Raw genomic sequence first — 14012 nt, 5'->3', positions numbered from 1 at the left:
GGTCAAGGGGTGGTCTATGCCCTAACCAATCACACCCTGTTGCCAGGCAGTTTCTGAAGCCATCCAATCACAGCCTGTTGTCAGTCAGGCTCTGTTGTCGTGTGGTTTCCAAAGCCATCCAATCACGGCCTGTTGCCAGTGGCCATCTTGGCATGGCCTTCTCATTCCACCACATTTCCTCCTTTTCGTTTATTTTTGAGCAACGGGAGGCATGATTCTTGGCCATACCATTGTTGACCCCGTTTCCATGTGGTCTCCGTATGCGGCTGTGCCTGGCTTAGGTTGTCCCCCAGGGGATCTTACCCGTCATTGACTAACCAGCACTCAAAATAGGAGACCACAGGAGTGCTTGCTCAGATGGGGGTAGGAATGAGGAACAATGGTAATCAGGAATGGCATGACCACACGCAGGCTGTGGGCCATTTGAGTGGCTGACCAGAGCTAAGTGGAGTATAAAACAGTAACAGATGTGGCTATGGGCAGTTTCTCAGGGTAGGATGAAAGGACAGGTGTGTCTGCTAACAAGGTGGGCTCTCAGTCTGTTCAGCTGGTTCTGGTTGGCTGTCAGTTGGAGGCTTGATGTTTCTGGATGTGCCCAAATGGGCTGTCCTGCATTCTCTGGAAAGACACAAGCATATCCTTGGCCCTTGATTAGCAGAAGCCTTTTTATGGGCATTGGAATCCAGGGCCTGAATTTTGTGTCCACTTAGAGATTAAAGGCAAACATGCAGGTGGGCTGGGGTCTAGTGGCTGCCCTGAGAGCCTGGGGTGCCTGGGGACTGCCACAAAGGTGGGGATCCTCACTGGGTATGGATGGGATGACCTTGTGTGGGTTATTGCCTCGAGGTCATCTAAGTTTATCCCACGGGTATTTGGGGGGTGGCTAACTAGGCATTGCTGCGTTGTCTGCTGTCATGTCATTTTCGCTGTCGGAGCTCTCTCCCCCTAAGTCATCCACTGTTTCCTGTGAGGCAGACGCCTGGAGTGACAGGCTCTTATCACTCACAGATTCTTTATGTTTGGTAATCTGTGTGGGTTTCTGAGAGGGGGGTATCTTTCCCATGTTTGAGTGTTTAAGAGCAGCACGCCATGCCAACTTTAAGGAAAGACACGCACAGCACTGTTGATATAACAAGGCAAACTCCTAGCACCTCAGCAGCTGATGGCATTTTGCAGGGGGTTGCCTACATTAGACAGACAGACAGACAGTGGTGTATCAGATCTAAGTACGTCCTGTGCTTAGCGGGGGACTTCCTTGATTCGTTAGGTCGAGGCTGTATGCCCACACGCTGTCTCCGGAGCGTCACCTCTCTTGAGTGCAGGAAGATGACTTGGTTCCGAATTCTGGGATGATCAGTCCCTTATGTGAATTCGCCGGGTGAACCAAAAGTAAAAGGAGGAGCCGAGAAGCGGCCTTACACTTCTGGGTGGTGCATGCCTAACCTGGGGTCACTTAGACCGAGGACAAGGACAAGGAAAGGGGTGTAGGAGGGGGTTCTGTGCTCACCCTCACAGAACTGAACAGCACACAAAACACCGAGGGGCCTACTTGCCGAAATCCAGGGGGGACCTCGCCGAGTCTGACACGCTTTCTCTCAGTCACATTGGCGCGCCAGATGTAGAGGTTGATTTGTTCTGAGGGGAGGAGCGTGGTGGGAGCAAGAGGCATGGAGTCACCACACAGACTCCGGGAGCCCGGTCTACTTCAAAAAACTCATGAGAAATAGAATTCAAAGAAAGGTTTATTTTGGTACAAAAATTTGAAATCTATGCAATTTTTTCATGCTTTGCATTTTCATGAACTTTTATTTTAAATTTTAAATTATGGGGCTGGCACTGTGGTACAGCGGGTTAAAGCCCTGGCCTAAAATGCCGGCATCCCATTTGGGCACCAGTTCTAGTCCCGGCTGCTCCTCTTCCGATCCAGCTCTCTGCTGTGGCCTGGGATAGCAGGAGAAGATGGCCCAAGTCCTTGGGCCCCTGCACTCACGTGGGAGACCTGGAGAAAGCTCCTGGCTCCTGGGTTCAGATCGGCACAGCTCCAGCCATTGTGGCCAAATGGGGAGTGAGCCAGTGGATGGAAGAAACTCTCTCTCTCTCTCTCTCTCTCTCTCTGTCTCTACCTCTCTCTGTAACTCTTTCAAATAAATAAAATAAATATTAAAAAATGAATTTTTAATTATTTGAGAGTCAGAGACAGACACATAGAGAGTTCCCATCCTCTGATTCATTTCCCAAATGCCTTCAATGGCCAGGGCTGGGTCAGGCTGAAGCTGGGAGCCAGGAACTCAATGCAGTCTTCCATGGCTGCCTCCCACAGTGTTAGGAGGAAGCTGGAACCAGGATAGCAGCCGGGACTGAAACACAGGCACCACAGCGTGGGGTGGGTGTCTCAGCCTGCGTCTTAACCACTAGGCAAAACGCCCGCCCCCAGAAGCTTTATGCAGACCCCTTACATGTATGGGTTTCAATGCTTTTTTGTACATAATTAACTTGCCTTTTAGTTCCATTATTTCCATACAGTTTCTCAAGTACCCCCATATATTCAGCTGTCCCTTCATGGTGGAGGTGAATTGGTTTCAAAACCCCTTGATGATAACAAAATCCATGGATGCTGAAGTCTCTTACACAAAATGGTGTAGTATTTTCATATATCCTATATGCATCCTCCAACATACTTTAAATCTCTGGATTACTTATAATACTAACACAGTGTAAATGGTTATTATACTATACCATTTGGAGATTAACGACAAGGAGAAAAGGTCTGTGCAAGTTACGTACAGGTGTGACTTCTTTTCCTCCTGAATATTTTCAGGAGTTGGTTGACTCTGCGGATCAAAGCCCGTAGATCCAGTGAGCAAGCTGGACCGCATTGTGTTCCTCCACACATCTGTCACTGGACCCAGGTTGCTTCCACTTCTTGGTTATTGTGAGTCATGCTGATATGGGTGTGTACATTTGGGTGTACTTGTGTACATGTGTACCTGTGGGTAACATTTCTCTTATAACACTTAGCTAGTTTTTTGACACTCTATCTACAGAAGTGGTCCTTCAACAGGTCAGACCTGGTACTTTCTTTACCCTGAAATGAAACTCCTAAGTCATAAAGACTACCTACTACATAATATTTTTAAAAATCAGTTAAGGGGCCAGCACTGTGACATAGTGGGTAAAGCTGCCCATATGGGCATCTGTTCGAGTCCCAGCTACTCCACTTCCAATCCAGCTCTCCACTATGGCCTGGGAAAGCAGTAGAAGATGGCCCAAGCCCTTAGGCTCCTGCACCCACATGGAAGACCCAGACGAAGTTACTGGCTCCTGGCTTCAAATCTGCCCAGCTCTGGCCGTGGCTGCCATTTGGGGAGTGAACTAGTAGATGGAAGACCTCTCTTTCTCTGTCTGCCTCTGAATCTCTAGAACCCTGCCTTTCAAATAAATGAAAAAATATTTTAAAAATAAAATTAAAAAATCACTTAATAAAATGATGTGTGTTTCACTGCAATCATATAGGAACGATCACCGGGGGAAGGGAGGAAGTCAGAACTTTGTCCACTGCACAGGGCAATGACTGCCACAGATGCAGTCCTAGGAGTGCTGTACTGGTGAATTAGACACCAAACAGTGTTGCCTGTTGGCATGAGTCCAAAAAAGGGCAACCAACACTTAGTACAGCCTGAAATAAGCAAAGAAAAACCTCTCTCCTATGTCCATAGCAATTACGATCTTGGAAAATCGGTGCCTATTCAGATTGAGCAAACAATTTGTGAAGTTTCCAGGTAAAACAGAATTGGGTTCTCAGCCTGGATGGTTTAAAAGAGAATCCCCTTGTGGACTTCATGTATGGCGTCAGAAGTCGTGAAGGACGGGGGAAGGTCTGCTGTGCAGGATGGTTCTAGACACTACAAGACTTCCAGCATCTCTGGCCCAGGCCCAATAAACGCCAGTCATTGCAGCAGCCAAGAAATACCAAGTAGCCCTCAACATATATTTCCCAAATGTGCCCTAGGAGGCAGGACCGTCCATACGAAGGGTCGCTGTTCTCTAGTGAGCAGCTTCCGTGCCTGTCTCAGGTAGGTCCCAAGCACAGTAACGTCTGTGGCTGCGACAGCCATAAGAAAGCAGCAGGCAGATTTGTTAGTCTAACTGACCAATTAGTGTGAAGTCTGCTGCCCTGCTTGTGCGAGGCCATGCTTCCCACAGGTTGCTCCCAGCCAGCTGCTGAGCACAATGGAGATGCTAATGTATACCGGTCGGTCCCTAGGAGGCTCCAGACTCTTCTGACAGCTGGTTTTGCCTCGAGGTTCCCCAGTGGTGCTTTGCTGCACCTTCATTCCATTGCATGACCGTCTAGGGCCTTTCCACTCAGCCTTGCTTCTCTTTCCTTCACTAAGGGTCAGACCTGCATTGCCTTCGGACAGCTCTCCTATCCCACAACTCCCTCCAGATGACGTCTCATAAGGATTTCCCCTAACACAATCCTTTACATTTTAACGCCATCTTGGCATCTGCTTCTTGGAGGACTTGGACCAACATAGTACCAAAGAACCACAAGACTCTATGGCCTACGACAATAACTGCTTGTTGCTCATGCTGGGGTGGGGGAGTGGAAGGTAGACAGCTCTGCCCACCCCTATATCTGGGGGTAGACTGGCTGGTACTCAATGCAAGATGCGCGCCACTGTGATGACTGGGGACTGTGCCCTATGCTTCTCTGCTTCTCCAGCAGCAAGCCCAGGCATAGCCTCCTGGCAACAGTTCAGATGTGAAAGAACAGCCCAAGGCGTAAGCCATTTTCAAACCTTTGTTTGCAAGGGCAGCTGCATGCAGGGCCCAGGAGAATCATGCCACTGAGCCACACTCAGCGATGGAAGGCCTTGAAAAGTACTGGGGGGGTAGCACACAGGCAGCAGCGAAGAATTGCCCTTGCAATCTGCCACAGTCTACATGCTTTCTTATAAGTGAAGTATTGTAACCAGAGAAATTGGAGGGTTCTTGTCTTCGCGCAAGAAAGAATTCAGGCGTGAGACAGAGAGTAGTGGGAGGTAAAATAGCAAGGTTTATTAGGGAGGGGACATCTGTAAGGATGGATGGGCACCTCTCCAGACAGGACCTGGGAAAGAGTGCAGTTGCTCGGACTGGGAGGGCGGGGGGAGCAGGAAGGAGCGAGGTTACATGGTTGAGCGGAGTACACCTGGCCAGACCAGGCGGGTGGCTCAGCAGAGAGGCAGAGGGCTGAGCGCGCAGTCCGGTTGAGGCCACCGGGGATTTTTAATGAGATGGGTCTTTGTCTTCACACATCTCCTCCTGAAACAAAGGATTTTATGGCTGTAAATATTAAGAAGCTCCTATCTGAGTTTTCCCCTGAAGGTATCAGACAGGAGGAAGCCTAGCTGATGCCATCCTGGGTTCAGAGGAAGGGTGAGCAGGACCCCCTAGAGAATGGGGATCCCGAGCAGGGTGTTTGAAATGCAGATACTGGGCTGCATCTGGGAGATTGTGGAAGATTTGTCAGAGAGAAGGGGTGGGAACCTCCACCTGGCAGGTTATCAGGTAGAAGGGGGCAGGGCAGGATGCAAACACTGGGCTGCCCCTGAAGCATTATCGGGATGACTTTGAGATGTAGATGCATATGCTGGACATAGATGTCTTCTCTTTAGGCCTTTATGTCACACACACGTAAGCTCATAACTGACTTCCTACCTAACAGTACCACTCTCAATTTTTAAAAAATTGTAGCTTCCCTTACAGTTTTCTACAATCATATCATGTTATAGTCACATTTTGACGGAGAGGAAGTGTGAGATGCTGACTATTTACCAGAAGCCTGAGTTAACCATGTGAGGCATTTCGACTGGAAAGGATTCCATTATTTTCTCTGGTGAGGTAAGGTCCATTTTCTCCTCGTGTAGTGACCCAGAGGAGACAAAGCTTAGATCAGTTTCAGATGGTGAAGAATCTGTATATTCTGTGTGTATCAGAATGACTGAGTGAATTTTCAAGTCCCTTCTACACAAAAGTACAGAAGTTAGGACATTATTGTTTTAAAGATAAATTAGAGGGGCTGGCACTATGGCATAGCAAGTAAAGCTGCTGTCTGCAGTGCCAGCATCCCATATGGGCACCAGTTCATGTCCCAGCTGTTCCACTTCCGATCCAGCTCTCTGCTATGGCCTGGGAAAACAGTAGAAGATGGCCCAAGTCCTTGGGCCCCTGCACCCGTGTGGGAGACCTGGAAGAAGCTCCTAGCTCCTGACTTTGGATCAGCCCAGCCCTGGCTGGTGCAGCCATTTGGGGAGTGAACCAGCAAATGGAAGACCTCTCTCTCTCTCTCTCTCTCTCTGCCTCTGCCTCTCCATAACTTTGCCTTTCAAATCAATAAATACATCTTTTAAAAATTAAATAAAAAATAAATAAATTAGAATGAATTCAAAGTTACCTCTGTGATGACACCACTTACTGCCATGCCAACATTGTTTCCTGAGTGTAAGGAAAATCTGTCGCATTCCAAGTCACTAGCCAGGAATTACATCTACACCCAGGCCTACCCATGGCTGTGGGCACTGTGAATGAGGGCTGTTTATCCTGTCTGTCCCAATGGAAAATGATGGAGAGCCACAGCTCTAAGCCACACGCCCTCTCCCAGCTCTAAGCTTCTGTAACACATGCCTTTTCCCTAAGGTTGCTCAACTGCTGTGCAGAAAAATCAAACATGGGACCTTTCCCCCCATCATTTATTCTATCTGGTAATTTTAAACATATGGAAAAGTTCAAGAACAGCAAACACCTACATGCTCATCTAGTTTCAGCAGGAGTTAACATCTTACCTCTTCCACTGCATCCTTCGGCTGCCCCAAGGGATGGCCCAAGTCCTTGGGCTCTGCACACCATGGGAGACCAGGAGAAGCACCTGGCTCCTACCTTCGGATCAGCGTGGTGTGCTGGCCGCAGCGGCCATTGTGGGGTGAACCAACGATAAAGGAAGACCTTTCTCTCCCTCCTCTCTCTCTCTCACTGTCCACTCTGCCTGTCAAAAAAAAAAAAAAAAAAAAAAAGATTAAATGATTCCAAAGTAAAAATAAAAAGTGTGTATATTTATGGTGTTCTATGGTGTTCAACAGGATGTCCTGATATATGTGCGCCATGTGGCAAGGTTAAATTAATGTATCTTTAATAGGTATAACCTCGCATCATCATTTTTTTGGTAGTGAGAAAACCGTAAATCAGTGGGGAAACTTTTTGTTGACAGGGGCCACGTGGATATTTACAACATCCTTCTCAGGCCACACAAAATTTTCACCTGCAAAATTAGTCTGCTATAAATTTGCTGAATTTTGAGTCCTGCCTGCGATTGCCTTGGCAGGGTCGGACCACGTGATTTTGTGGGCCTTGTACAGCCTGCAGGCCAGACGTTCCCCGGCCCTGCCTCAAATGTGCTCTTCTGGCCATTTTCAAGTATATGATATGTTGTCGTGAACTATATCACCAAGATACACAATTGCTCTCTAGCATTCTTCCTCTGGTCTAACTGAAATCTTGTGCCCTTTGGCCCACATCTCCCCAGTCTTCCCACCCTCAGCCTCTGGTAACCACATTTCACTCCATTTTTTTCTTAAAAATATTTTATTTTATTTATTTGAAGGGTAGAGTGACAGAAAGAGATTTTCTAACCATTGGTTCACTCCCTAAATGGCCACAACAGCCAGGTCTTGGGCCAGGCTGAAGACAGGAGGTAGGGTCCCCCACATGGGTGGCAGGGGCCCCAGTAGTTGAGCCATGTTCTGGTCCCAGGCGCATTAGCAGGGAGCTGGATCTGAAGCAGAGCAGCCAGGGCTAGATCTTGCACTCTGATAATGGGATGATGGCATCATGTGGTGCCTTAGCCCACCATACTCTAACATTGGCCCCTATTTTACTCTATTTCCGTGATTTTCACTGTTTTAGATTCCACATATAGGCAAGATCATATCCTATTTGTCTTTCCATGATTTCATTTAACAATGTTCTCCAGGGCTGGCAGTGTGGCTTAGCGGGTAAAGCCGCTGCCTGCACTGCCAGCATCCACATGGGTGCCAGTTCAAGTCTTGGCTGCTCCATTTCTAATCCAGCTCCCTGAAAATGAGCCAGAAGTGGAACAGCCAGGACTCGAACTGGGGCCTATATGGGATGCCAGCACTGTAGGCAGCAGCTTTACCCACTACACCACAGTGCCAGCCCCCAAGCCATGTGGCAGTTAGTGACATTGGACGTCTTTTTCATAAACCTGTTATTTCCATCTTTTGAGAAATGCCTATTCAATTCCTTTGCTCATTTTTAAATTGGATTATTCTGTTATTATTGAGTTCCTTACATATTTTAAATATTAACCCCTGATGTGACGGATGGTTTGCAAATATATTCTCCTACTCCACAGACGGTCTCCTCACTCTGCTGCTTCCTTTGCTGTGCAGAAATTTTCCAGTTTGATGTAACTGCATTTGTCTGTATTTGCTTTCATTGCCTGTGCTGTTGGGATCACGTTTGAAAAAAAATCATTGCCTAGCCAAAGCCATGGAACTCTCCCCTGTGTTTTATTCTAGGAGTTTCACAATTCCAGATCTTTTTTTTTTTTTTTTGACAGGCAGAGTTAGACTGAGAGAGAGAGAGAGACAGAGAGAAAGGTCTTCCTTTCGTTGGTTCACCCCCCAAAATGGCCGCTATGGCTGGCAGAGAAGCAACTGAGACTAGAACCTGGGTTGCTAGTGCCACAGGCAGAGGATTAGCCAAGTGAGCCATGGCACCGGCCAATTCCAGGTCTTATATCAAAGCTTTTAACCCATTTTCACTTGGTTTTGTATATGGTGTGAAATGAGGGTGTAATTTCATTTTTCAGCATGTGGACATGTGGCAATCCAGTTTTCCCAGCACCATTTATTAAGGAGACTGTCCAGAGGAGCTTTCTAATAGAATTGTGCAGTCACCAGAGCTTTGGCCCTTCTGGAATTAGTGATTTATGTATTCTGCTCTGGCCCACACCGCGTGAGCATTTAGGCAGGGATACCACCATGAGTCAAACACAGCTGAGAGTTCGTGATACACCTTCCACTGCAGGGGGTGTCTAATTCCTCTCCTTTGATTTGGGGCTGGGCTTAGTCATTTCTTTTCTCTTTTTTAAAGATTGATTTTATTTATTTGAAAGCCAGATTTACACAGGGAGAAAGAGAGTGAGAGAGAGAAAGAGAAAGAGAGAGACAGACAGACGTCTTCCATCTGCTGGTTCACTCCTCAAATGGCCACAGTGGCCAGGACTAAGCCAGGCCAAAGCCAGGAACCAGGAGTTTCTTCTGGATCTCCCACGTGGGTGCAGGGGCCCAAGGGCTTGGGCCATCTTCTACTGCTTTCCCAGGTGCTTTGGCAGGGATCTGGGTCAGAAGTGGAGCAGCTAAGACTCGAATATGGGATGCTGGCATTGTAGGTGGCAGCTTAACCCATTACGCCACAATGCAGTCCCCATTAGTGATTTTCTTGACTATCAGAATGTAAAAGAAGTGATGTTCTGGGACTTCTGAGACTAGGTCAGAAGTCCTGCAGCCTCTCCTATTCCTTAAGATATTCACTCTGGGGGATGTCAACCTCTATGTAAAAAGTTTGACCTCCTTGAAATTGCTATGGGTGAGTAAGCCCAACCTAGACACACACACACATACACATGCACACACACACATGCACAGAGAGGCCTAGCCAGTCCCAGCTGTTGCAGCCACACTAGCCCAGGGACCAGTCACATGAATGAAAGATTGACATGATGTGGGTTTACTAGAACAAGAGTTCTAGTAGAAAGCTATAGCCAAGGCCACAGGCGTGTGATACCCACTAAGCAGGTCCCAGCCATCCCCAGCCCCAGGTGGGACTTGAGTCATCATGGGGCAGATGCAAAGACCGTGGGGTGAACTTGTGGTCTACATAACCACAAACATCAGACGGTGGTTGTTGTCTTATGCCAGCCTATCTGATGGTGGCGTGTTACTCAGGAAGAGGTCATTGGAGCAGATGGGGGAGAGAGTATTTGCATTACTCAGCTGTGCCACAATAATGCAGCCTAATGCATGACTCTAAACTCTGTGAGTTTCCTACAAGCACTTATGAGGGTATGTCAACAAATTTGTCAAAAATGGAATTAAGGACTGGCATTATAGTAATGGGTTAAGCCACTGCCTGTGACACCGGCATTCCACATGAGCACTGGTTTGACGCTGGGCCCCTGGACCCACATGGGAGACTGGAGGAAGCTCCTGGCTCCTGGCTTCTGCCTGGCCCAGCCCTGGCCCTTCTGGCCATTTGGGGAGTGAACCAGCTGATGGAAGATCTCTCACTCTGTCTCACCTTCTCTTTCTGTAACTCTGCCTTTCAAATAAAATAAAGAAAATCTTTTTTAAAAATTGAATTAAAAGAGAAGTTTATTTTGAAGAAAAATTTTAAATGCATGCATAGTTTTTAATGATACATATTTTTCCATGACCTTTTTGAAGACCTCTCTGTTTTTCTCACTTGTCCATGAGTTGAGGGGATGCTCTTCTTCAGGCTGTGAGGCAGTAAGGTGTGGTCAAGATTTTTCTGCTACAGGCCTGAAGGGGCAGCATCTACCCAAGGCATGCTGTATTGTAGGTATGCAGAAGTCCAAGGGCAGGACTGGCATTGTTAAACTGCTGCCTGCAGTACTGGCACCCCATATGGACACTGGTTCAAGTCCCAGCTGCTCCACTTCTGATCCAGCTCCCTGCTAATGGCCTGGGAAAACAGCAGCAGATGGCCCAATTGCTTGGGCCCCTGCACCCATGTGGGAGACCGTGAATAAGCTCCTGGTTCCTGGCCTCAGTGTGGCCCAACCCTAGCTTATGCAAGTGGGAGGAAGAATGGAGGAAGCACCTGCTGAATGGTATTCCAATCTGTGACAAGAATCAAGCATTTGATGGAGGCGGTGATTATGGGGAGTGATGTCAGATTAAATCACTTTTAATGCATTTCTGTGACTTGGTATGCATGCATCTAGAACCCAGCAAGAACACATAGGTCATATTTTGGAGGTGGGGGCACCAAATATCTAAAAGCAGGAAACATGTAAAATTATGCAAGACAAAAAAAAAATGAAAAAATGTAATAGTGAAAGGAGAGTAATTAAGAAAAAAGGGATAAAGTGGGAGCCTTTCACGAAGGTATGGTAGCATCATCACTGTCCCAACAGGCTAGGAGAGGATGCCTGTTTCATGGTTTGCCTCACACAGCAGCTATAGGCAGCCAGGTCCTGAAAGAGGCCCCCAGAGACCAACTCTTTCCTAAGCAGAGGTTTTTGCTACTTCAATGTCAGTTACGCCGGGCATGGAATAGAGCGTCCTCAAACACTGCTGTCCACTCAGCATCACAATCATATCTAGGGAAAGTGTTAGTCATCCAGGGAGTTCCCCGCTCCCAACAGAGGGCTAACTCTCAACACAGCTCTGGGGTGCACAGGAATGGCGCAAAAAGCTATGGGTAGCAAGTGATTCACAAAGGCAATGGGAGGGAAATGGTATCTGAAATGCAACTGGATGGAGAGGCCAGAAAAAAATATATATACAACGTGGGAGCAGTACAGTCCTATTTTTGCTTCATGTCTGGGGGGCACGAGCTGGAGAATGAGCGGAGGTCAGCTCACGGTGGGGCCTGAATGTCAGGATGAGAAACATGCTCTTAAGCCCATGAAAGCTTCTGAGCAAGACGAGACACGAAGGAGGTACTCTTTGATAGCATTCTTCTGTGCTCCATTAGTAACATTAAGCCCCATTTTTAACTGGGTGCATGCCTATGCAAAATGAAGCAGCCAGGTGTGGTCATTGCACTGAATTCTCAGAAAACAGAAGCAAAATAATGTGCTTGAGTTTTAGGCAGTGTTCTTTTGTTTTGTTTTTAAAATTTATTTATTTGAAAGGCATAGTTAGAGCGAGAGCGAGAGCGAGAGAGAGGTCTTCCATCCGCTGGTCCTCTCCCCAAATGGCCACAACAGCTGGGTGGGGTTGGGCATATCTGAAGCCAGGAGCTTCTTCTGGGTCTCCCACATGGGTACAGGAGCCCAAGCCCTTTGGCCATCTTCTGCTGCTTTTGCAGGCCATTAGCAGGGAGCTGGATTAGGAATGGGGAAGCTGGAATACAACCAGGGATCTTGGCGCCATAAGCCACTGCTTAACCCACTATGCCACAACAGCAGCCCTAGGCGGTGTTCTTTAAGGGAGAAGGCATGCCCTCCTTTCTCCTTTATTCCTGCTGAGTGCAAGCTGAACGTAGTCCTAACATGTAAACTACTCATTTGGAAGTTTGACCTGGGGGCTGGAGGAATACAGGATGCTTGGAACAAGAGGCGCTCTGGAGGTGGGAAGACTAATTAGGAGAACATTTCGATAGCCCAGATAAGAAGAGAAATGAGTACTGGGCCAATGTGGTAGCAGCAGGAATGGCACGGAGGCATGGATGTGGCAAAGATTGCAAAAGCAGAGCCCGTGGAACTTGGCGGCTGATCAAATGCGACACCAGAGAGGAAGAATCAAAGGTCACTCTGAAGTCTCCCAGATGTGACTGGGCCAGCAGTGCTGCTGCTACCAGAAGCAGGGGTCAGAAGGAGGGGCAGGCTGGGGAGCAATCAGGAGCTTGGCCTTGGCCATGCTGAGTGGGGATGCCTGCTGGTTACCCAGGTGCGGGGGTGAGGCAGGAGCTGGACAGTCCTTTCTGGGGGCATAACTGGATCATCTTTTGCACGACGGTGGCTGTAAAAGCAAAGGGAAGGGCTGACTGGCAAACCAGAGCCTGCATCTACAGGAACTCACTCTTTCTCCAGTGCACACAGAAACACACTGCGTTCTGGAAAATCCGATTAAAAAAAAATACCAGGAGCTCAACTGTCAAGATCTCCTCACTCTCCAAAAAGCCCTAAAACAAGCTCCAGCCAGTAAGTGACTGGATTCAAGTGATAAAACCCTCCCCGTCTCAAATTCCGGACAGCTTCTCAGGGTTCCTATGTATCTGCTGTGACCCGTTTTGAGAGGGCTTTTTCAGCGAGAAATCTCCCAGGAAGCCGCGGCTCCTTCAGGGGTCCATCCCAGAGAACTCTTCTTAGAAGACCCTTCCACTCAAAAGTAGAATGAGAAAAAGAGAACAATCAACTAAATGGGACACCGTCACACAACTCTGCAGAAGTTTCCCTCGAATCTGGCGAGTTCAGGACACATGTTCGACAAAAAAACGACACAAAATGAGCCAGGAGCCATGTTTCAGGGCGGCCCAACTGTGCCAGGGCTGGGCCGGGGATCTAAGAGGTTAAAACGCAGAGGCTGGTGCGTTTCTGTTGCGGCCAGGCGGCAGAGAAGCGACTGGAGTGGCAGCAGTGGCTTGAGAGCAGCACCTCCCTCGGGTGTCTTCCTACCGCACCCCACAGGCGACCCAGGACCGGGCCGGGCGAGCGCCCCGGGGCACGCTGCGGAGGCCCGGGCTCCGGGTTTGGTGCCATGGAGAGTCCCCTCTCACTTATGGGAAAACCTAGAACCCTAAACGGGCGGGTGCGGTCCCCCCAACCCTCCGTCAGTCCTTGCGTGCACCCGCCACGCTTTGTTCCAAGGCCCGGGCCTACGCTGGTTACCACGCGTCCAGGAAAGGATTTCGGGTAGCAGGGGGAGGGCCCCCGGCGTCCTCGCCGGAGAGCCCAGCAAAAGCGCTCGCAGGACCCCGCAGGGGGACCCTCTTGCTCGCCCAGTCCCCCGGAGAAGGGCCTCTGCGACCTTCCGCATTCTCTAGGCCTTCCACCACGGAAGTCCGAAACCCCGGCCGGCTGGAAGAGGCCCGGCGAGCGCCAACGACTCTGGGTTGTTCTCCCAGTGCCCGCAAGGCAGCCGAACGCGCGGGTATCGCGTAGCCCTGCTCGCGCCCCCGCGGGCCGCCCCTCCCCCGCGGCGACGGGCAGCGGCCAGGCTCTGATTGGCCGACGGGCCGGGGGGCGGGGCTGGCCGGCC

The 14012-nt window shown here is 49.0% G+C and overlaps 1 long non-coding RNA gene across 1 annotated transcript in view; it reads right to left on the bottom strand.

Annotated features, from left to right (window-relative positions):
- Positions 1–5036: 5036 nt before the first annotated feature.
- LOC127488483 (uncharacterized) overlaps positions 5037–14012 on the bottom strand; it is a 10854-nt gene continuing 1878 nt past the window's right edge. Inside the window, exons 2-3 of the long non-coding RNA XR_007916203.3 lie at positions 6828–7027; positions 5037–5307 (exon numbers count right to left, since the gene is read on the bottom strand). This is a non-coding gene — a long non-coding RNA (uncharacterized LOC127488483). The remainder of the gene's footprint in view (positions 5308–6827; positions 7028–14012) is intronic.

The sequence above is a fragment of the Oryctolagus cuniculus genome, chromosome 2, assembly GCF_051225735.1.
Source record: "Oryctolagus cuniculus isolate XC-2025 breed Fujian yellow rabbit chromosome 2, ASM5122573v1, whole genome shotgun sequence".
NCBI lineage: Eukaryota > Metazoa > Chordata > Mammalia > Lagomorpha > Leporidae > Oryctolagus > Oryctolagus cuniculus.
This window is presented reverse-complemented; position numbering and strand designations above follow the sequence as displayed.